Source organism: Lissotriton helveticus, chromosome 2_1 (assembly GCF_964261635.1).
Source record: "Lissotriton helveticus chromosome 2_1, aLisHel1.1, whole genome shotgun sequence".
In the NCBI taxonomy this organism is placed as follows: Eukaryota; Metazoa; Chordata; class Amphibia; order Caudata; family Salamandridae; genus Lissotriton; species Lissotriton helveticus.
The window spans coordinates 1709670105-1709692368 of record NC_136059.1 but is presented as its reverse complement, the minus strand read 5'-3'; positions in this window follow the sequence as shown (position 1 = coordinate 1709692368).

The window sequence follows — 22264 nt, the reverse complement described above, 5'->3', positions numbered from 1 at the left end:
CTACTTCATCATCCACAGGATATAAATCATCCAAGGGATCTACTTCCACTGACGTTTCAATGACAAGTTCAATGATAAGATCGAGATCAACAGATTGCTCATTATCACTCATGGTTGATGTTCCCGTTATCTTTAAAGAAAGAGAACAACAATGAGATGTTGCAGAGTAAGAGACAAATCTCAGACACTATAATAGTAAAATTGTTTACCAAGAATAACATTTTGCAGATATTATTTAACTATGTCCAGCGATGCTGAGGAGGTGAGGCCTATGTCCACGTTTTCAGTGAACAAGACTCATCTCTTCTTAACCTTGGATAACCTCACCAACACTGTGTCCCCTGCTAATACTTAAATTTAAAAGAGCAGATCTATGTTAACTGGCCACCCATGATGTACCGCATTTACAATGCAGAGCACCATTGAGCAAAAACAGCACAGATGCATCACGCATCTGTTCCACAAAAACGGCGCATTGCAGGAATCACGTCATAAACGCGACATATCTACTGCAATGCACAGGGGCAAGGCACACATTGCATGGTGCATCTCTCCTTATGCCTGTTTCAAACAGGCGTAAAGATTTGATTCAGCAATGCCATAAAGGTGACTCAGTGAAATCTTCTTAATTTTACTGTGTTAGTTTTACAGAGCTTTCATGCAAATGACTGCCCACCCTGCAACAAAACGCCCACATGAAACCTGACGCACGTTTCATGTGGGGCAGGACTTTACAGCATGACACATCTTCCTTGATGCTTCAAGTTGTAAATATGTCACAACATAGCGCATCTTTTGCTCCGCCGCTGCGTCACAAAAGTTTGAGGTGAGTCCTACTCAGGGTTGCTGATGAAATTTAGGCTTGTTGAAGAATATAGAGGAGATAATACATGTGCAAGGCCTACCAATGAAGTGAGGCCTATCTTGCAACATGGTACATCTTGTAAATCACTGCTGCATTATAAAAGTGACGGAACAGCAGCACAAAAGAGGCGCACAGCCATCATAAATCTGCACCTAACACTTTAAATGATTGATTCAAGATGACGATAAGGTGTGGACTATCTAGAGGTTTGTTTGAGGTGAGGCCTACTCAGGGTTGCAGATGAAATTTAGCCTCAGTTTAATACTTCTCAGTTCAATATTTATTTGAAGAAGCAGACACCAATATGACCTTCTCATAAATGTGATTTTCTGGTCTAAATTTGAATACACAACACAGGTCCTATGTAGAAGCACACCCTATCAGTACTTAAATTAGCCAAGCACACATAGGGGCGTATTTACAAGGACCTTGCACCACGGGGAAATGTCTAAAATTAAAATGGGAAAAATAACATCAAAGGGACTCAAAGACCTTGTAAATATGCCCCAAGCAACCTATGAAACTCTAGCAGTACATATCAAGAAACCTAATTGATTTTAAAAAACGTTTTTAAATCTATCATGTAAAACAATTATATACCTACATTCATGGGGAAGTGACTTAAAATGCCCTAACACACAAGAAAGCTTTTTTTTTAGGCCCTTGCACCTTTTTTCCATCACTTTTAACATGGCTATGTAACTCAAACAATCAAAATCTAAATTTGCCAAGCACACATGGGGGCGTATTTACAAGGTCCTTGCACCACGGGGAAATGTCTAAAATTAAAATGGGAAAAATAACATCAAAGGGACTCAAAGACCTTGTAAATGTGCCCCAAGCAACCTATGAAACTCTAGCAGTACATATTAAGAAACCTAATTGATTTCAAAAAAAGTTTTTAAACCCATCATGTAAAACAATTATTCAACCATATTCATGGGAAGTGACTTAAAATGCCCTAAGACACATGAAAGCGTTTTTTTAAGGCCCTTGCACCATTTTTGCGTCACTTTTAACATGGCTATGTAACTCAAAGAATCAAAATCTATTTGAAAAACACTTGACACAAAGCAACATTTTAAATACACAACTTTCTTCCAAATTTTTTCCCTTAAGCATACTAATCTCTATCTAAATTAAATGAATCTTTTCTCACCTTAGCAAATACTTTTTGAGTTTGAAAACAGTCTCAGACACACACCAATTTGTCTTCAGAAGAGCAAAGGGTATGCACTCCAGACGCTGCAACCAACAAAGGCACAGAAATGCTGTAATTCATCACACATATCTCTAATGTCACCCAATCAAAACTCTTCCCTCACTTTTTTCAAATCAACACCCTTCCCCCTTCTGCCCTTTCTGCCTTTTTTCCATAGCAACCACCTCCTGAAAGACCTCTGGTGTTTGAAAGTTCACACAACAATGTTTCAATTGAACTCTGAACTCTCAGTGCACCTGCGTATCCAGTGCAATCTTTCATAAAATGATTTTTTCTTCACCATTCAAATTACATCTTTCAAAGAACTCATCCATGCACCCCAACTTTCTGTTTTCAGCAATCAAAATCCACCAATCACTGCTACTGAATCATTAGCACAGAAACTCCACAGTTTTTTTCATTATAAACTCTTATTTTTTCAACTGCCATTTCATTCCCACACTTCATCTAACTGCAGCAGAACCTTCTCTCACCATGTTTTCTGTCTGGATTGTTGGACATAGTTACATCTACTGGGCTCAAAGGTATGCTGATAACAGAAATTTACCTAACCTCAATTTACAAAATGTGGAAATCAAGTGGATTGGCCACAGAGGATTAAAATGTCACCAATTGATACCATTGGTGAAAACCTTTTTGCATTTGCAAAACCTGACCTGTTAATTGTGCACTGTGGAGGAAATGACTTGGGCACTTTGACTGGGGTAGGTCTGGAAATGCTTTTAAAGGACACCTTTGACCAATTGATGGCACTTTTTCCTCAAACTGCCTTGGTATATTCAAATATATGCTAAAGACAGAAATGGAGGTGGTCGAACCAATTTTGTCCACAAATTGAGAAATCGAGGAAGCATGTAAATAAGTCTGTTTCAGCTTACATTAGAGACCATGGAATGGGCTGCATCTACAACAATAACTTGCGTTACTACATGCAAGATATCTACAGAGGAGATGGAGTTCACTTCTCAGATGAGGGGAACAGAGTCTTCATCCTGAATTTAAGACTATGTATTGGTACCTACTTATAAGTACCTAAATGTACCACAGACCCAAAAGCTCTTCTCAGAGCTACCCTAACTATGATCACTATAAACATATTTTAAATGTAACTTTTTTTTACTAATTTTCACAATTTACGCTTTCCGGATCGCCACCCGGTACGCGCACCGGACGCAAACCGTGCGAAAATTTGAAAAAAAATGTTTTTTTTCGCACATATGGGCCTCCTCAGCCACCCTCAGAAAACCTAGGGGGTCAGGATACGTCTACCATGCCCCCTTCTACCCATTCTGAACATTATTTGCCCTCCATCTTGTATCTCAATTCTACCGAAACACAAAATGGAGGACTCCCGTAACACTGTCGGTTCGCGTACCGGGGCGCGCAGTGAGAAGCGATCGCATAAAAAAGGTGGGAAAGTAATTTACAGAAAAACCACTGGAGACACTTTCACCAAATATACATTAGCTCATACTACATACCAATCCCTACCATTTTCACAAATTTGGTTGGAATTCCATTTAACCATTTAGCCTGCAGACCTCTCTAAATTCCCTGAGGTAAATTACTTCACAAAACACATCTGAAGTGTTGGAATTGACAACCAATTAAAATGTTACTTTCATTTTCTACTTTTTTTACCTGACATTTCAATGGTTATGTACCTGAATATATATAAAGAAAGAGAGAGAAACACAGCCATTTTGACTACTACTTCCTGAAGTACATTTCAAGAGCATTTTCACCTCTCTGTAAAGTAAGTTGATAATTTGTAAGGAGCACTTTAAGTTAATTTGTAAAAATGTTTTTTGATAATTATTTACTGTCCCCCTGCTATAGTTATAGATACAGATAGGCTCCTCTTTTATATTTATAGATTGACTTAGGCTTCTCTGCTATAATTATGAATTTACTTACACTTCTTCATAGGCACTTTTTTATATTTCTACTTGCTGCCTGTTACCATACACTACCCAAAGTTAACTTCACTGTTAAAAAATCAGAACTACTTGTCTGAACTTAAACCCAACAGTGCCGTAACTCTTCTGATATAGTTATTTTTTATACTATTTACAGCAAAAAAATGGAAGGGGAGCACGAAAATATCAATGTTTCCTTCGACATTACATCTGAGGAGATTTTAAATGAAGAATTTTTAGATGCAGATTTTATAGATCAGTCTTTGGATGAACAATTTATTGAATGCTTACAAGACATAGAAACATGAACTTAAACCCAACAGTGCCGTAACTCTTCTGATATAGTTATTTTTTATACTATTTACAGCAAAAAAATGGAAGGGGAGCACGAAAATATCAATGTTTCCTTCGACATTACATCTGAGGAGATTTTAAATGAAGAATTTTTAGATGCAGATTTTATAGATCAGTCTTTGGATGAACAATTTATTGAATGCTTACAAGACATAGAAACATGCATGTTTGAGGAGATTCCAGATGATGTAGAAATCAAGTGGATTGGCCACAGAGGATTAAAATGTCGCCAATTGATACCATTGGTGAAAACCTTTTTGCATTTGCCAAAACCTGACCTGTTAATTGTGCACTGTGGAGGAAATGACTTGGGCACTTTGACTGGGGTAGGTCTGGAAATGCTTTTAAAGGACACCTTTGACCAATTGATGGCACTTTTTCCTCAAACTGCCTTGGTATATTCAAATATATGCCAAAGACAGAAATGGAGGTGGTCGAACCAATTTTGTCCACAAATTGAGAAATCGAGGAAGCATGTAAATAAGTCTGTTTCAGCTTACATTAGAGACCATGGAATGGGCTGCATCTACAACAATAACTTGCTTTACTACATGCAAGATATCTACAGAGGAGATGGAGTTCACTTCTCAGATGAGGGGAACAGAGTTTTCATCCTGAATTTAAGTCTATGTATTGGTACCTACTTATAAGTACCTAAATGTACCACAGACCCAAAAGCTCTTCTCAGAGCTACCCTAACTATGATCACTATAAACAAATTTTAAATGTAACTTTTTTTTACTAATTTTCACAATTTACGCTTTCCGGATCGCTACCCGGTACGCGCACCGGACGCAAACCGTGCGAAAATTTGAAAAAATATGTTTTTTTTCTCGCACATATGGGCCTCCTCAGCCACCCTCAGAAAACCTAGGGGGTCAGGATACGTCTACCATGCCCCCTTCTACCCATTCTGAACATTATTTGCCCTCCATCTTGTATCTCAATTCTACCGAAACACAAAATGGAGGACTCCCGTAACACTGTCGGTTCGCGTACCGGGGCGCGCAGTGAGAAGCGATCGCATAAAAAAGGTGGGAAAGTAATTTACAGAAAAACCACTGGAGACACTTTCACCAAATATACATTAGCTCATACTACATACCAGTCCCTACCATTTTCACAAATTTGGTTGGAATTCCATTTAACCATTTAGCCTGCAGACCTCTCTAAATTCCCTGAGGTAAATCGCTTCACAAAACACATCTGAAGTGTTGGAATTGACAACCAATTAAAATGTTACTTTCATTTTCTACTTTTTTTACCTGACATTTCAATGGTTATGTACCTGAATATATATAAAGAAAGAGAGAGAAACACAGCCATTTTGACTACTACTTCCTGAAGTACATTTCAAGAGCATTTTCACCTCTCTGTAAAGTAAGTTGATAATTTGTAAGGAGCACTTTAAGTTAATTTGTAAAAACGTTTTTTGATAATTATTTACTGTCCCCCTGCTATAGTTATAAATACAGATAGGCTCCTCTTTTATATTTATAGATTGACTTAGGCTTCTCTGCTATAATTATGAATTTACTTACACTTCTTCATAGGCACTTTTTTATATTTCTACTTGCTGCCTGTTACCATACACTACCCAAAGTTAACTTCACTGTTAAAAAATCAGAACTACTTGTCTGAACTTAAACCCAACAGTGCCGTAACTCTTCTGATATAGTTATTTTTTATACTATTTACAGCAAAAAAATGGAAGGGGAGCACGAAAATATCAATGTTTCCTTCGACATTACATCTGAGGAGATTTTAAATGAAGAATTTTTAGATGCAGATTTTATAGATCAGTCTTTGGATGAACAATTTATTGAATTCTTACAAGACATAGAAACATGCATGTTTGAGGAGATTCCTTCTGCTATAATTATGAATTTACTTACACTTCTTCATAGGCACTTTTTTATATTTCTACTTGCTGCCTGTTACCATACACTACCCAAAGTTAACTTCACTGTTAAAAAATCAGAACTACTTGTCTGAACTTAAACCCAACAGTGCCCTAACTCTTCTGATATAGTTATTTTTTATACTATTTACAGCAAAAAAATGGAAGGGGAGCACGAAAATATCAATGTTTCCTTCGACATTACATCTGAGGAGATTTTAAATGAAGAATTTTTAGATGCAGATTTTATAGATCAGTCTTTGGATGAACAATTTATTGAATGCTTACAAGACATAGAAACATGCATGTTTGAGGAGATTCCAGATGATGTAATGCTGGAAGTTTTATTGAACTATGAAAATTCTGACCAATACATTTTTATTTAATAATTAAAAATTGTTTGAGACATTATTCATTTTTATATCTAATTCATGAAGTACAACCAAAATAAATAAATAAATAAAAAAAAACAAAAAAAAACAACAAAACGAACAATCATTAAACATACAATATTTGAAAAGTCTATCATTCTTTTTTCCTCATAGTACGCTCCCCGGACCGCTTTCCGGTGCGCGTACCGGGCGCACCCCACGCAAAAAAAATGATTTTTTTTTTTTGCCCCGCGGGGCCCTTTTAAAGCCTCCACATCAAACCTAGGGGGTCAGTGAGGATCTACTATGCCCCCTTATAGTCATTTCCCCCTTTGTTTTGGCCTCCTCTTGTCTCTCGATCCTACCGAGAGACAAGATGGCGTCCGGAATTTTTTTTTTTTAATTTTTTTTTTGCCCCGCGGGGCCCTTTTAAAGCCTCCACATCAAACCTAGGGGGTCAGGGAGGATCTACTATGCCCCCTTATGGTCATTTCCCCCTTTGTTTTGGCCTCCTCTTGTCTCTTGATCCTACCGAGAGACAAGATGGCGGCCGCTCCGGACTGTTTAGAATGGTGACAGACACCAGAGAGCCAATCAGCTTCGCTTCGCGAAGTTCCGTTACACGTCAAGTACACGAACCGGAGCGCTACCCGGAGCGCTGTTACAGATATATATATTTTTTTGAACGTTAATATATCAAAATCCACTGGAGCACATATATTGAGACCTAGCAAAGGCACATCCGGCTACCAGTCCCTACAATTTTGCCAAGTTTCGTGCAAATCCATTCAGCCGTTCGAGCTAAAAGTGAGGCCAACCGCCCTATGGAAATTAACATGGGAAAAACGTGTTTTGGGACCCCCCTTTTTTCTCGGCCCCCCCCTTGACAAAACCCCCCCAAATTTTCAGGGGCTGCTCAGAAACAAAATTTTCCATTTTCCTGAAAATTTCAGCCAATTCCGTCCACAAACGCCAAAGTTATTAGACATAGAATTTTCATAAATCCCACAGAGAAAAAATCCTAACTATATATACCTGCTGGCGACCGCCAGTAGGTAATATATATATATATATATTACCTACTGGCGGTCGCCAGTAGGTATATATAGTTAGGATTTTTTCTCTATGGGATTTTTGAAAATTCTATGTCTAATAACTTTGGCGTTTGTGGACGGAATTGGCTGAAATTTTCAGGAAAATGGCACATTTTGTTTCTGAGTAACCCTTGAAAATTTGGGGGGGGTTCGTCAAGGGGGGGGCTGAGAAAAAAGGGGGGTCCCAAAACGTGTTTTTAACATTGAGTTTTCCATAGGGCGGTTGGCCTCACTTTTAGCCCGAACGGCTGAATGGATTTGCACGAAACTTGGCAAAATTGTAGGGACTGGTAGCCCGATGTGCCTTTGCTAGGTCTCAATATATGTGCTTCAGTGGATTTTGAGAAATTAACGTTCAAAAAAAGATATATATTTGTAACAGCGGACCGGGCAGCGCTCCGGTTCGCGGACTTTTCGCGGTACGGAGCTTTGTGAAGCGAAGCTGATTGGTTCTCCGGCGTCTGTGAACATTCCAAACAGTCCGTAGCGGCCGCCATCTTGTCTCTCGGTAGGATCGAGAGACAAGAGGAGGCCAAAGCGAAGGGGCAAATGACCATAAGGGGGCATAGTAGATCCTCGCTGACCCCCTAGGTTTGATGTGGAGGTTTTAAAAGGGCCCCGCGGGGCAAAAAAAAAAAATAATAATAATAATCGAACGGCTGAATGGATTTGCACGAAACTTGGTAAAATATTAGGGACTGGTAGCCCGATGTGCCTTTGCTAGGTCTCAATATATGTGCTCCAGTGGATTTTGAGAAATTAACGTTAAAAAAAAGATATATATCTGTAACAGCGCTCCGCTTCGCGTAACGGAGGTTTGCGAAGCTGATTGGTTCTCCGGCGTCTGTAAACATTGCAAACAGTCCGTAGCGGCCGCCATCTTGTCTCTCGGTAGGATCGAGAGACAAGAGGAGGCCAAAGCGAAGGGGCAAATGACCATAAGGGGGCATAGTAGATCCTCCTTGACCTCTTAGGTTTGATGTGGAGGTTTTAAAAGGGCCCCGCGGGGCAAAAAAAAAAATAATAATAATAATCGAACGGCTGAATGGATTTGCACGAAACTTGGCAAAATTGTAGGGACTGGTAGCTCGATGTGCCTTTGCTAGGTCTCAATATATGTGCTTCAGTGGATTTTGAGAAATTAACGTTCAAAAAGAAGATATATATCTGTAACAGCGCTCCGCTTCGTGGAGATAAAATGATATCTGTATTACCTAGCTGTTGGTAACACCAGTTAGCGACGGCTAGTAGGAGATAGCGACCATATTGGGCCCCACTTTGCATGTGAGTGATATTTATCACTAATGACATGCAAAGTGGGCATGCCAAGATGTTAGCGACTGGAAACAGTCGCTAACATCGCTATCTCCTATTATCAACTTTTGGAAATATTCGCGATAAGCGCGAATATCTCCAAAAGCTAGCACCTGCCCTGAGCAGTTCTTAGCCATGTTATCCAATGGGAGGTGGATAACATGGCTAAGAGCATTAGCTCGGTAATGCATGAATATCGCTGAGTTTTCAGCGATATTAATGCATTGCGGTCGTTTTTTATCGTATTTGCGATAAACCTTGATAATAGCAAGGTTTATCTGCGATAATTTCTGACGATGCTTAGCGGTAAAAAAATCGTTGCTAAGCATCGTTAGGGATAAATATCGCTTAACTTTGGTAATATGCCCCAACGTCTGTTAACGTTCGATTCGAAGGAAATCAGGAAGTGTTGAAAAACATTGTCTGCGCCATCTTGCCTTTTTTCAAATGCCACACTTTTGTCGTGCACGGCAGTCATTTTAGATGCCTTGACCAGACCCACTCTGTGCACGCTGTCGATCCTTAGCATGGCTCCCCACCCTCGCAAGCATCTCCCCTAGGCAGTGGTCACCCCCGCTCTCTGTCTTATGCATGGGTAATAAACCACCCCCCATCTGCGCTGCTCTTCCCTGAGAATCACACCCTGTGCCCGCCCGACACCTCCCTTTCGCCCTATTCACTTCCGCACCCTCTGACACTCTTTTCCTCTGTGTCCGATTGTCCAGGCCGGTCCTAGGGTATCAGCTAGCCCTGCAGATGTAGTTTATGGCCCCAGCTGTAAAGAATCACCCCTCTTCAAAGGAGTTATAGTAGATCAAGGCCCACACTCGATGAGATCCGTCACAGCAGACGCGTTCCTATTATCTGAAAACCATCCTGTATTGTGATTGGGGAGGGGACCGAGCCTGAAGCGGAAGATTCCAGGGATGACTCTTTGTACATCAAAGTTTTTACAATTATGTGTCACATTAAAAATATATAGCACTCCAACAAAGTAGTAAGATTATAAAACTTTAATAACTTATAAATATATACAAGAAAACAAAAACAGTAATAACATATAAACATTTTTAGGGAAAAACAACGAAGTAGCGGTCGGCTGTGCGAATAGTCCCAACGCAGCACAACGTCCAGATTTCTGGCGTGGGGCGTCGCGGGGGGTGGGTCATCAGTAGCAAACTGTTGTGCGAATAGTTCCAAGGCAGCAGAACGATGGCACCAAGGTGATGTCCAGTAAGTTGCCGCACTGGTTTTGGTATCCTACTATGCTGCTCCGAATAACGGCGTGGGGCGCCCCGGGGGAGGCGGCGTGAACGGGCCTCTCCAGGTGGAGTCTCGTCTGTTGTAGTGGGGCGCCCCTTTACCGTTTTAGTTGCCATTCCGTCCGCTTTTGGTCCACTGTGTCAAAAGCAGCAAATTCAGCTGAGTTGCGCCCACTCTTGCGGTGCAGCGATAGGCGGCTGTCACAGGACTCTCAAAATGGCGGCAGGCTGTTTCCTTTTTGGGCCTGGTCCACTGAAATGGCCCTGGGACACCTTGGAAATCGGACGCTTGTCTGCTAGGTCTTGGACCCCATTCTAGAAAGCGTCCCCTCCGCCTTGAAGATTCTACAAAAGTCTTGGGGGCCCCCGACTCCTGCAGGTTTCCGGTGGGGAGCGGCTGCCATGATTGCTCGCGGAATGACCACGACGGAGCTACAAGATGGTGGTGCTCTCATGCTGACGCCAGCTTCAGTCTGAAACATCCAGAAACAAGGTGGGGCTTTCATCGTTTGGAAAAAAAAAAAGTTTTCATCCAATGAAAAGTGTTGTTTTTAGGTCATATGATCAAGCCTTCCATCATTAGGAAACCAAAAGTAAAATGAACCAATGAAAAGTTTTATAAACAAGTCACATGACCTGTTATGCGGCATAGGGTATAAAATGCGGAGAAAATACGTTGGCACGTGAGGCGGCGTCAGTAGCGGACCGATGTGCGAATAGGCCGAAGGCAACACAACGCGCCAAGATCCGGATGGCACCGAGGTGGTGTCCAGCAAGTTGCAGCACTGGTGTGGCCATCCTACAATGCTGAAAGTCGGCGTGGGGCGCCCCGTTGGCCTGTGAGTTTGCGTCAGTAGCGGACCGATGTGCGAATAGGCCGAAGGCAGCACAACGCGCCAAGATCCGGATGGCACCGAGGTGGTGTCTAGTAAGTTGCCGCACTGGTGTGGCCATCCTACAATGTTGAAAGTCGGCGTGGGGCGCCCCGTTGGCCTGTGAGATGGCGTCAGTAGCGGACCGATGTGCGAATGGGGCCAAACGCAGCGCAACCATATTTTCTGACTAGAAGACACCACAAGGCGCTGAGATGCCAAGATCCGGATGGCACCGAGGTGGTGTCTAGCAAGTTGTGGCACTGGTGTGGCCATCCTACAATGGTAAAAGTCGGCGTGGGGCACCCTGTTGGCCTGTGAGATGGTGTCCGTAGCGGACCGATGTGCGAATGGGGCCAAAGGCAGCGCAACAATATTTTCTGTATGGAAGATACCACAAGGCGCTGAGATGCCAAGATCCGGATGGCACCGAGGTGATGTCTAGCAAGTTGCTGTACTGGTGTGGCCATCCTACAATGCTGAAACTCGGCGTGGGGCGCCCCGTTGGCCTGTGAGGTGGCGTCAGTAGCGGACCGATGTGTGAATAGGCCGGAACCAGCACAAGGCGCCAAGATCCGGATGTCACCGTGGTGGTTTCATAGTTGAGAGGCACTTCATCTGCAGTGGGGCGCCGAGATCCGGATGGCACCGAGGTGATGTCTAGCAAGTTGTTGTACTGGTGTGGTCATCCTACAATGCTGAAACTCGGCGTGGGGCGCCCCATTAGCCTGTGAGATGGCGTCAGTAGCGGACCGATGTGCGAATGGGGCCAAAGGCAGCGCAACAATATTTTTGGAATAGAAGACACCACAAGGCGCTGAGATTCGGTTAGCACCGAGGTGGTGTCTAGCAAGCTATGCAGCTGAGTTGTGTGCGCACTTGCGGCGAATAGGTCGAAGGCAGCACAACAATGTTTTCTGAATAGAAGACACCACAAGGCGCTGAGATTCGGTTACCACCGAGGTGATGTCTAGCAAGTTGCCGCACTGGTGTGGCCATCCTACAATACTGCTCCGAATAACGGCGTGGGGTGCCCGAAGGGGGGGGGGGAGGCGGCGTGAACGGGCCTTCCTAGGTGGAGGCTCGTCTGCTGTAGTGGGGCGCCCCTTTACCGTTTCAGTTGCCATTCAGCTGAGTTTCGGCTGCTCTTGATGCTACAGCGACAGGCGGCTGCAACAGGACTCTCAAAATGGCGGCCTGTTCTTTGGATTTGGGCCTGGTCCACTAAAATGGCCCTGGGACACCTTAGAACTCGGACGCTCGATTTTTTTTTCCTTTCCTGTACATGCAAAAAAAGGTAAATGCCCGGTACGTTACACGCTTCATCTGCCACGATGAACTCTCCAGAGGAACCGAAAAAAAATATAGTTATGGTAACTATACCATGCATCGTCATATGGAGAGGTGGCACCAATTAATTATAGTGCTGCATAAAAGAGAGATTTGGAGGAGAACCCCTGACCTGCTAGTACATTCATCAAAGAAGTGGCACTGACAGCATCAGAGGCAAGGGAAACGGTCCCAAATATTTAGAAGAACTTTGGAAAGATTAAAATGACATGTTTAGATTGTGGCAAATTAATTTCATGTGGACAGATGAGTGTTACTCTAATAAATACAGCATATGAACATCATCATAGTCGATGGTTGGTAGAGACATTTTGACTATATCCTGGACCTGCCCGTCCTCGCCCAAAATGGCGCCGGAATAAATGGGACTCGTAACTCCTTGTTGTGTACTGGTTGCAGAACCTTGAAATCACGAGATACGTATGCAGTTTTGAAGCACATGGCGGGCGGGGACGAGAATTGATTGAATATTTCGACATCCCTATTGATATTAAGTTCTGATGTGTTATTGATTACTGTACTATTGAAAGTTCGAATTAACGTCACCCATGGTACTTGCCCGCAAATGTATATCTAGATAATTTTATTGTAACTGGCCCTGTCGTATTTTAATTATAAAATGTACGTCCACCGATTCCGTAACTGTTAGACACCTTAGTTCTTGCAACCTAATGGCCCGCCCGTTACGTTCCTCTACAGTGTAAATGTCTACTCATCATATACGATTACAGTTTGCTCCGTGGCCGGCCCACGTGGTTATAGGCTCGTATTTGTATAATGAAATTTTCACAATAAAGGTTTTTAAAAGAAAACATGGTAGTAGTATATACATTGGTAAAGTTTTTAATAATAGTCACTGTTTTAGAATCATTAAAAGGCAAGTGAAATAAAGCAGACCAATTACATGAAGGGTAAAAGGTATAATACGAAGGAACGCAGTAAAGATAAATGGTCAAGGGCTGTTGTGTTTTCTACTCCTGCAACATAAAGTGATCGATAAGAATCTCATATTCAGGCGTATCGGCGACTAAGACAGCAGGTCGACCCTCTTTTGCTCAACGGCTCCGTCATGGGACGAAGAAACGCTCTTTTTCTCGAAAAAAGAATATATTTTACTTGCAGGACAGTTGTAAATTTTCCGGGAAAGTACATTAGCCTGGAACATTATAACATATATTTAAGAAAAAATAATGTTCGGAAGTAATAAAAAGCGTAATTTTTAGGTCATATGACCAAGCCTTTCATCATTAGAATAAGAAAAGTAAAATGAACCAATGAAAAGTTTTAACAAGTCACATGACTTGTTATGCTTACGTTACGCGCTGCGCGCCCCGGATGACTTCCGGATGCGCTAACGCGGCGCGTCATATGACGCATTACGCGACAACGCAGGTCCAGAATATAGTCAAAATGTCTCCACCAACCAGCGGTCGGAACACAACCCCTTTCAGCAGGCTAAATAGTTCTGTTAAATGACAACAGAAGGGACAGGCAACAAGAACCATCAGTCAAAGAGGGGAGGGCTAGTTCTTCTCTACCGGGTTACATTGGGGCGCTACCGGAACTGATCGAATTGGTAGTCTACAGTGTTTCTGGATGTTTCAGACTGAAGCTGGGTTTAGCATGAGAGCAGCACCATTTCGTAGCTCCGTCGTGGCCATTCCGCAACCAATCATGGCAGCCGCTCTTTATCGTTATTTTGGGCGGGGTGGGTGGCGGAGCCGAGCTGTTTTGCAGCCATCATTGTGTGGAGTTCAGTTCATCTCACTAGTTTTGTATTTGTCATGAGGGATTGTTCCTAATGTTTCTATTTTAGCGAGGTCAAAAAGAGATCCCATTAGTGGCCTACTGATTTTGCTCGATTCCTTTTCTTTTTTTTTTACACGATTTTTCGTTATCTGCAAAGACTAAACAGAGTATTGCGACTCTGTGTTTGTTTGTAAATAGAGAATGAACCAAAGAGAACCAATTCTAAAACAGTAAATACTTGGATAACAATCAATCAAATGGAGAGAGAAGCAGGCACGACGTATTACAACGGGGGTAAAGGCCTGCGTTAACTACCTTTCACTATCTGCAAAGATAGAGTACTCCTAATAGAAATGAGGGGGGGGGGGCACCATTCAAAGCAGATCAGTGTGCATAAACACGAAAATGTTTTCACTTACCACGTACTTGACATTCGACAGCTTATGATATTTGCTATTAAAAAACCATTGAAATTCACTGAAAAAACCATAGGTTATAGACCATATATAGTTAGGAATTAGCATTTACAAAACCTTGAAAATTCACTGAAAAAACCATAGGTTATAGACCATATATAGTTAGGAATTAGCATTTAAAAAACCTTATTTTACTCACACAAAACCATTGAAATTCCATATATAGTTAGTTGCACTAACTATATATCACGCACCCGCAATCCACTGCTGATGATGTCACATATTACATCATTCATGACATGGTCAGTGACATCACTGATGACATCACTGATGACATCTCAAATGACATCACTGATGACATCTCATTTGACATCAATGACCACATCACTGATGATATCATTCATGTGACAATACAATGCATCTCCTCACATTTTAATATAACCTCTGTTTCACCCAGTGTTAAATACAGAGTATAATTTTTGAAACCATTGACACACCAATACTAGTTACTACATACGCACTCACTGATTCCTACGTCTACACACACATTCACTCATTCACCCATACAATCATTCATACATACAATCACTCATGTTTACAACACTATCATATGCACTCATACACCTATACAGACACTCACACTCTGCCACTCATCCATGGAGTTACTCACACACCTAGTCAGTCCTGTAAAGAATCAATCACACTTCCATTTTCTTGTCTATACAGTTAAACATAGAGCACCTTACATTTTCAAACATATACTAACACATACTTACTTTCTTATACAATCATTGATACAAGTACACATTGATCTGCACAGAGTCACACACCTCCCTGCCAGCCACACACACACTCAGTCTCCCATACAAATACTTGGACAATCAATCAATAACCCATATAGTTAATCATATAGCTACTGATCAACACATGCAGCAGTTTACAGAACAACAGACATAATGATGCACAAATTAAGACAGTTTAGTCACTAACCCATGCACTCAGTGAGACACATTTAATCACTCACTCATACATTCAGTCATGCACCTACTAAATCCTTCGTCCAGACACTTATACATCTACTCATTCTTCAATATGTAAAACATATTTAAACTTTACAGAAACACACAGTCACTGGATGATGTCATCAGTGATGTCATCAGTGATGTCATTTGAGATGTCATCAGTGATGTCATCAGTGATTTCACTGACCATGTCATGAATGATGTAATATGTGACATCATCAGCAGTGGATTGCGGGTGCGCGATATATAGTTAGTGCAACTAACTATATATGGAATTTCAATGGTTTTGTGTGAGTAAAATAAGGTTTTTTAAATGCTAATTCCTAACTATATATGGTCTATAACCTATGGTTTTTTCAGTGAATATATATATATATATATATATATACACATATATATACACTCAATCTAGCCCCCACAGAATCATCCACGGAAGGATGCACGGACCCAAGATAGTCAGGATTCGGCATCTGTTTAGTCTCTCAGGTCACCCTCAATCCCAAAGTTAAAAGAGACGCGTTTCGGCTAACTAGAAGCCTTTATCAATCAATATATGTATATATATATCCACCATCTGTCATCACCTTCCCAAAGACTACAATCCACGGCACCCACTTGCTTATAACTGATTTATTTTGGCAAATGCTCACTCAACGCGTTTCGAGAACACAAGATCTCTTGTTCACGAGTGGTGAAAGAGTGTTACGTTGTGCATTAAATAAACAAACACGTGACATTTAATAAACAGTGTGAACAGACTCTGAGTTTTCATTTTGCAGTGCAATGCACGTTTCATGTTCAAACACAATATTTCCTCATACTGGTTTCACGAATTCACTGCGTGCATATAAATCTTGTCTCTGCCATAGTGGTAAATGCATCGTATAACGTCGTATAACATCGTATAATGGGCAAAAGACAATTTATAAATTCAGTCATGGCCACATATACATATTTTTTTTTCTTTTAATGGAAGGGGACCCTGGGACATTGCAGGAGCCTTGCAGAAGCCAGCCCTGGGGGGTGGGAGTCCCCCGGGCCAAGGAGATGCAATGAGGTCTCCTTGGGTCATGAGGACCTCAGGACTAAAGTGGGCTACATTCCCCAAGCAGAAGTGCACCAGGAGGCACGTTTGCAGAGTGGTGTAAAAAGGGGGCATAGCCTCCAACCACCCTCAGCAATCCAGCTGTGTGGGGCTTACTGGAGGTAATACGAGGGCTAGTTGACCCCCAGGGACCCTCAGGAGACAAGGCGACTTCATCCCCCAACCAAGAACGCACCAGGAGGCATGTTTGCAGATTGGTGGAGAAAGGGGGCATGGCCTGGGTCCACCTCTCAGCAATCTCACTGTGTGGGGATTACTGGAGGTTACAGGTAGGCTAGTTGGCCCCTAAGGGGCCCCAGCAGCAAAGGAGACTTCAATCCTCATCCAAGAGCAAGCCAGGGAGCACCTTTGCAGAGTGGTGGGAAAAGGGTGCGTGCCCTGCTATGAGAACTTTGCAATCCTGCTGTGTGGGACTTACTGTAGGTAATAGGAGGGGTAGTTGGCTCCCAATGATGTCCTTGGGGCCAACTACCCCTCCTGTTACCTCCAGTAAATCCCATACAGTGGTATTGCTAAGAGGTTTTCGGAGGCCATGCCCTTAGTCCACCACTCTGCAAACGCGCCTCCTTCACACTACTGGTTGGGGGATGAAGTCCACTTTACACATGAGTGACTTTGGAGACCATGAAACCCTCCTGGTACCTCCTGTAAGTCCTATGCAGTGGAATTCCTGATCGCTGGTTGGAGGCCCAGCCTCCCTTTCTCCACCACTCTGCAAACGTGACTACTAGTTAGCAGGGATTTGCAATGCAATAGGTCTCGCATTTGCAATAGTTAGAGCTATTGGCGTTGTAAATGTAAAATATTTTACTAATGTTTTTTGGATTAGAGTGAATGTATGTTGTGTGTAGTGGAATGATGTGCTATGTTGTGCAGTGAAATTATGTGGATAGAAAGTATGTGGTATTTAGTGTATAGGAATTATATGGAGTGGGATTATGTGTTATGGAGAGTAATTATGTGGTATTGTAGTCTGTGTTGTGGAGTGGTAACCTCATGGTTAGTGTTCCTCATGTCCATAGAAGCTAAATTATAAACTCAATGAGACACAAAAATAGAAGGAACCATTAAGGAGTACTTTTAGACCTAGCCGGAGGTATGAGCAGAGCCACTGGAATTATGTGACTGTTCAACTGCACCAATTTTCACATAATTAAACATTTTCAGCATTTGCCAAATATTCCATAATCTGCTGCATAATCTGCAGATTTGAACAAAAAAAACATTGTTTCTAGCTCAAACGGCTAAAATGTTCCCAAAAAGTAGCATCATGTGTAACAGTGTGGTGAAAGGCCCTTTGCAAAGCTGAAATGGTCATGTGTTACTTATTGCTAATTGTGGGTGTTAAATTGGTGCTAATGGTGCACAAACCTCTCTTACTTCTTTCTGTGCCTCTCTTGCCTCTTTCTGCATTTCTCTTGCTTCTTCCTGTACCTTTCTTGCCTCTCTCTGTACCTCACTTGCCTTTTTCTGCACTTCTCGTGCTTCTTTCTACACCTCTCTTTCCTCTTTCTGCTCCTCTCTTGCCTCCTCTTTCTGCATTTCTCTTGTCTGTTTCAGCACTTCCCTTGCCTCTTTCTGTACCTCTCTTGCCTCTTTCGGCACCTCACTTGCCTCTTTCTGTACCTCATTATCTTCCTTCTGCAGCTCTCTTGCCTCTTTCTGCCCTTCTCTTGCCTCTTTCTACACTTATCTTGCCTCTTTCTATACCTCTCTTGCCTCTTTCTGCACCACACTTGCCACTTTCTGCTCTTCTCTTGCCTCTTTCCAAACCTCACTCTCTTATTTCTGCACCTCTCTTGCCTCTTTCTGTCCCTCACTTGCTTCTTTCTGCACCTCTCTTGGCTCATTCTGCACCTCTATTGCCTCTTTCTGCAACTCTGTTGCTTCTGTCTGCACTTCTCTTGCCTCTTTTTGTACCCTTCGTGTCTATTTCAGTACCTCTGTTGCTTCTTTCTGTACTTCTCTTCCTTCTTTCTGTACCCCTCTTGCCTCTTTCTGTACCCATCTTACCTCTTTGTACACCTCTCCTACCTCTTTCTACACCCGCTTGCCTCTTTCTGCACTGCTCTTGCTTCTTTCTGCACCTCTTTTGCAAATTTCTGTATCCCTCTTGCCTCTTTCTGCTCCCTGTTCCCTCTATCTGTACCTTTCCTGCCTGTTTCTGCACCTCTCTTGCCTCTTTCTGTAACTCTGTTGCTTCTTTCTGCACGTCCCTTGCTTCTTTCCGCACCCCTCTTGCCTCTATCAGCTCCTCTGTTGATTCTCTCTGTACCTTACTTCCTCTTTCTGTACCTTTCTTGCCTTTTTCTTCACCCCTGTTCCATCTTTCTACACCTCTCTTGCCTCTTTCTGCTCCTCTCCTGCCTTTTTGTGCATTTCTCTTGCATAGCGCTGGGATGCTTCCGGGTAACTATGCGCTCTATAAATCAATATTCATTCATGTTTCAGCACTTACCTTGCCTCTTTCTGTACCTCTCTTGCCTCTTTCTGCACCTCACTTGCCTTTTTCTGTACCTCACTTTCGTCCTTCTGTATCTCTCTTGCCTCTTTCTGCCCTTCTGTTGCCTCTTCTGTACTTCTTGTGCCTCTTTCTGTACCTCTCTTGCCTCTTTCTGTACCTCAAGTGTCTCTTTCTGCAATTCTCTTGCCTCTTTCTATACTTATATTGCCTCTTTCTATAAATCCCTTGCCTCTTTCTGTACCTCACTTGCCACTTTCTACTCTTCTCTTGCCTCACTCTTCTTTCTGCACCTCTCTTGCTTCTATCTGCACCTCACTTGCTTTTTCTGCATCTCTCTTGCCTCTTTCTGCACCTCTATTGCCTCTTTCGGCAACTCTGTTGCTTCTTTCTGAAATTCTCCTGCCTCTTTCTGCACCCTTCTTGTCTCTTTCAGCACGTCTGTTGCTTCTTCCTACAATTCTCTTCCTTCTTTCTGCACCCCTCTTGCCTCTTTCTGTAACCCTCTTGCCTCTTTGTGCACTATCCTATCTCTTTGTGCACCCCTATTGCTTCTTTCTGCAACCTCTGTTGGTTCTTTCTGCACTGCTCTTGCTTCTTTCTGCACCACTTTTTCAAATTTCTGTGTCCCTCTTGCCTCTTTCTGTACCCAGTTCCCTCTTTCTACACCTTTCCTGCCTGTTTCTGTACCTTTCTTGCATCTTTCTGCTGCTGTCACTCCATTCTGCATTTCTTGTGCCTCTTTCTACACCCCTCTTGCCTCTTTCAGCACCTCTGTTGCTTCTTTCTGCACTTCTCCTGCTTCTTTTTACACCCCTCTTGCCACTTTCTGTATCCTTCTTGCTTCCTTGAGCACCTCTCCTTCCTCTTTCTGCACATCTCTTGCCTTTTTCTGCAATTCTCTTGCCTCTTTTTGCACCACATTTGCTTCTTTCTGCACTTCTCGTGCCTCTTTCCATATCCCTCTTGCCTCTTTCTGTACCTCTGTTAGTTCTTTCTGCACTGTTCTTGCTTCTTTCTGCACTTCTGTTGCTGATTTATGCATCCCTCTTCCCTCTTTCAGCATCCCTCTTTCTGCAGCTCTCTTGCCTCTTTCTGCAACTCTCTTGCTTCTTTCTGTACTTCTCCAGTTTCGTTCTGTACCTCTCCTGCCTGATTCTATACTTCTCTTACCTCTTTCTGTATCCATCTTGCCTCTTTGTGCACCCCTCTTCCCTCTTTCTGCTCCTCTCATGCCTGTTTCAGCACCTCTGTTGCTTCTTTATGCACTTCTCTTCCTTCTGTCTGTAACCCTCTTGCCTCTTTCTGTATCCCTCTTGCCTCTTTGTATATCTCTCCTACCTCTTTCTGCACTGCTCTTGCTTCTTTCTGTACCTCTCTTGCAAATTTCTGTATCCCTCTAGGCTGTTTCTGTACCCATGTTCCCTCTTTCTGCACCTGTCATGCCTATTCTGCACCTCACTTGCCTCTTTCTGCACCTCTGTTGCTTATTTCTGTACTTCTCTTGCCTCTTTCTGTGCACCTCGTCCCTATTTCAGCACCTCTGTTGCTTCTCTCTGCACCACTTTACTTCTTCTTTCTGCACTTCTCTTGCCTTTTTTGTGCACCTCTCTTGCCTTCTTTCTGTACTTCTGTTGCTTCTTTGTGTACCTCTCCTTCCACTCTCTGTACCTCTCCTGCCTCTTTCTGCACCTCTCTTGCCTCTTTCTGTAACCCACTTGCCTCTTTCTGCATTCCGCTCGCTTTTTTATGCACCTCACTTGATTCTTTTTGCAACTCTAATGTCGCTTTCATCACTTATCTTGCTTCTGTCTACACCTCTGTTGCCTCTTTCTGCACTTCTCTTGCCTCTTTCTGCACCGTTCTTGTCTCTTTCAGCACCTCTGTTGCTTCTTTCTGCATTTCTCATCCTTCTTTCTATAACCTTCTTACCTCTTTCTGTACCCCTCTTGCCTCTGTGTGCACCTCTCCTACTTCTTTCTGCACCCCTCTCACCACTTTCTGCACCTCTGCTGGTTCCTTCTGCACTGCTCTTGCTTCTTTCTGCACCTCTCTTGCAACTGTCTGTATCCCTCTTGCCTCTTTCGGAACCCATGTTCCCTCTTTCTGTACCTTTCCTGCATATTCTGTACCTCTCTTTCCTCTTTCTGCCCCTCTGTTGCTTATTTCTGTACTTCTCTTGCCTTCTTTCTGCATTTCTCTTTCCTTCTTTCTGCACTTCTTTTGCTTCTTTGTGCACCTCTCCTTCCTCTTTCTGTACTTTTCTTGCCTCTTCCTGCAGTTCTCTTGGCTCTTTCTATACCCCACTTGCCTCTTTCTGCACCCCTGTTCCCTCTTTCTGCAGCCCTCTTGCCTGTTTCTGCACCTCTTTCGCCTCTTTCTGCACTTCTCTTGCCTTTTTTGGCACATCTGTTGCTTCTTTCTGCTCTTCTCTTGCCTCTTTCTGTACCCCTCTTTCCTCTTTCTGCACCTCTGTTGCTTCTTTCTGTACTTCTCTTGCTTCTACCTTTTTGTACACAAATTTACAGAGTATGCTGTATAAAACACAGGTATTCAAATATTTGTCTGTAACATGTCACTAGGTAAAAGCAGAAACAGACATGCATACCTGCACAAACTTGGTCAGACTTTCAACAGTGATATGCTTAGGATTGCTGTTTTATATTTGGTAGGCGCAACATTCTGAGCACTCGATTAATAGTGAACTTTCTAGAGAAAAGTGAGGTTTAAGACATCTTGGGAGAAGTATTAGTGATTAGGCTGTTTTGAATGAGTCTGTGGTAAGGTACAGTCTAAGTAGGCCTTTTTCTGCACCTCTGTTGCTTCTTTCAGCACTTCTCTTGCTACTTTCTCCACCTTTCTTCCTCTTTCTGGACTTCTCTTGCCTCTTTCTGCATTGTTCTTGCTTCTTTCTGCACCTTTCTACTTCTTACTGCACCTCTCTTCCCTCTTTCTGCACTTCTCTTGCTTCTTTCTGTGCCTTTCTTC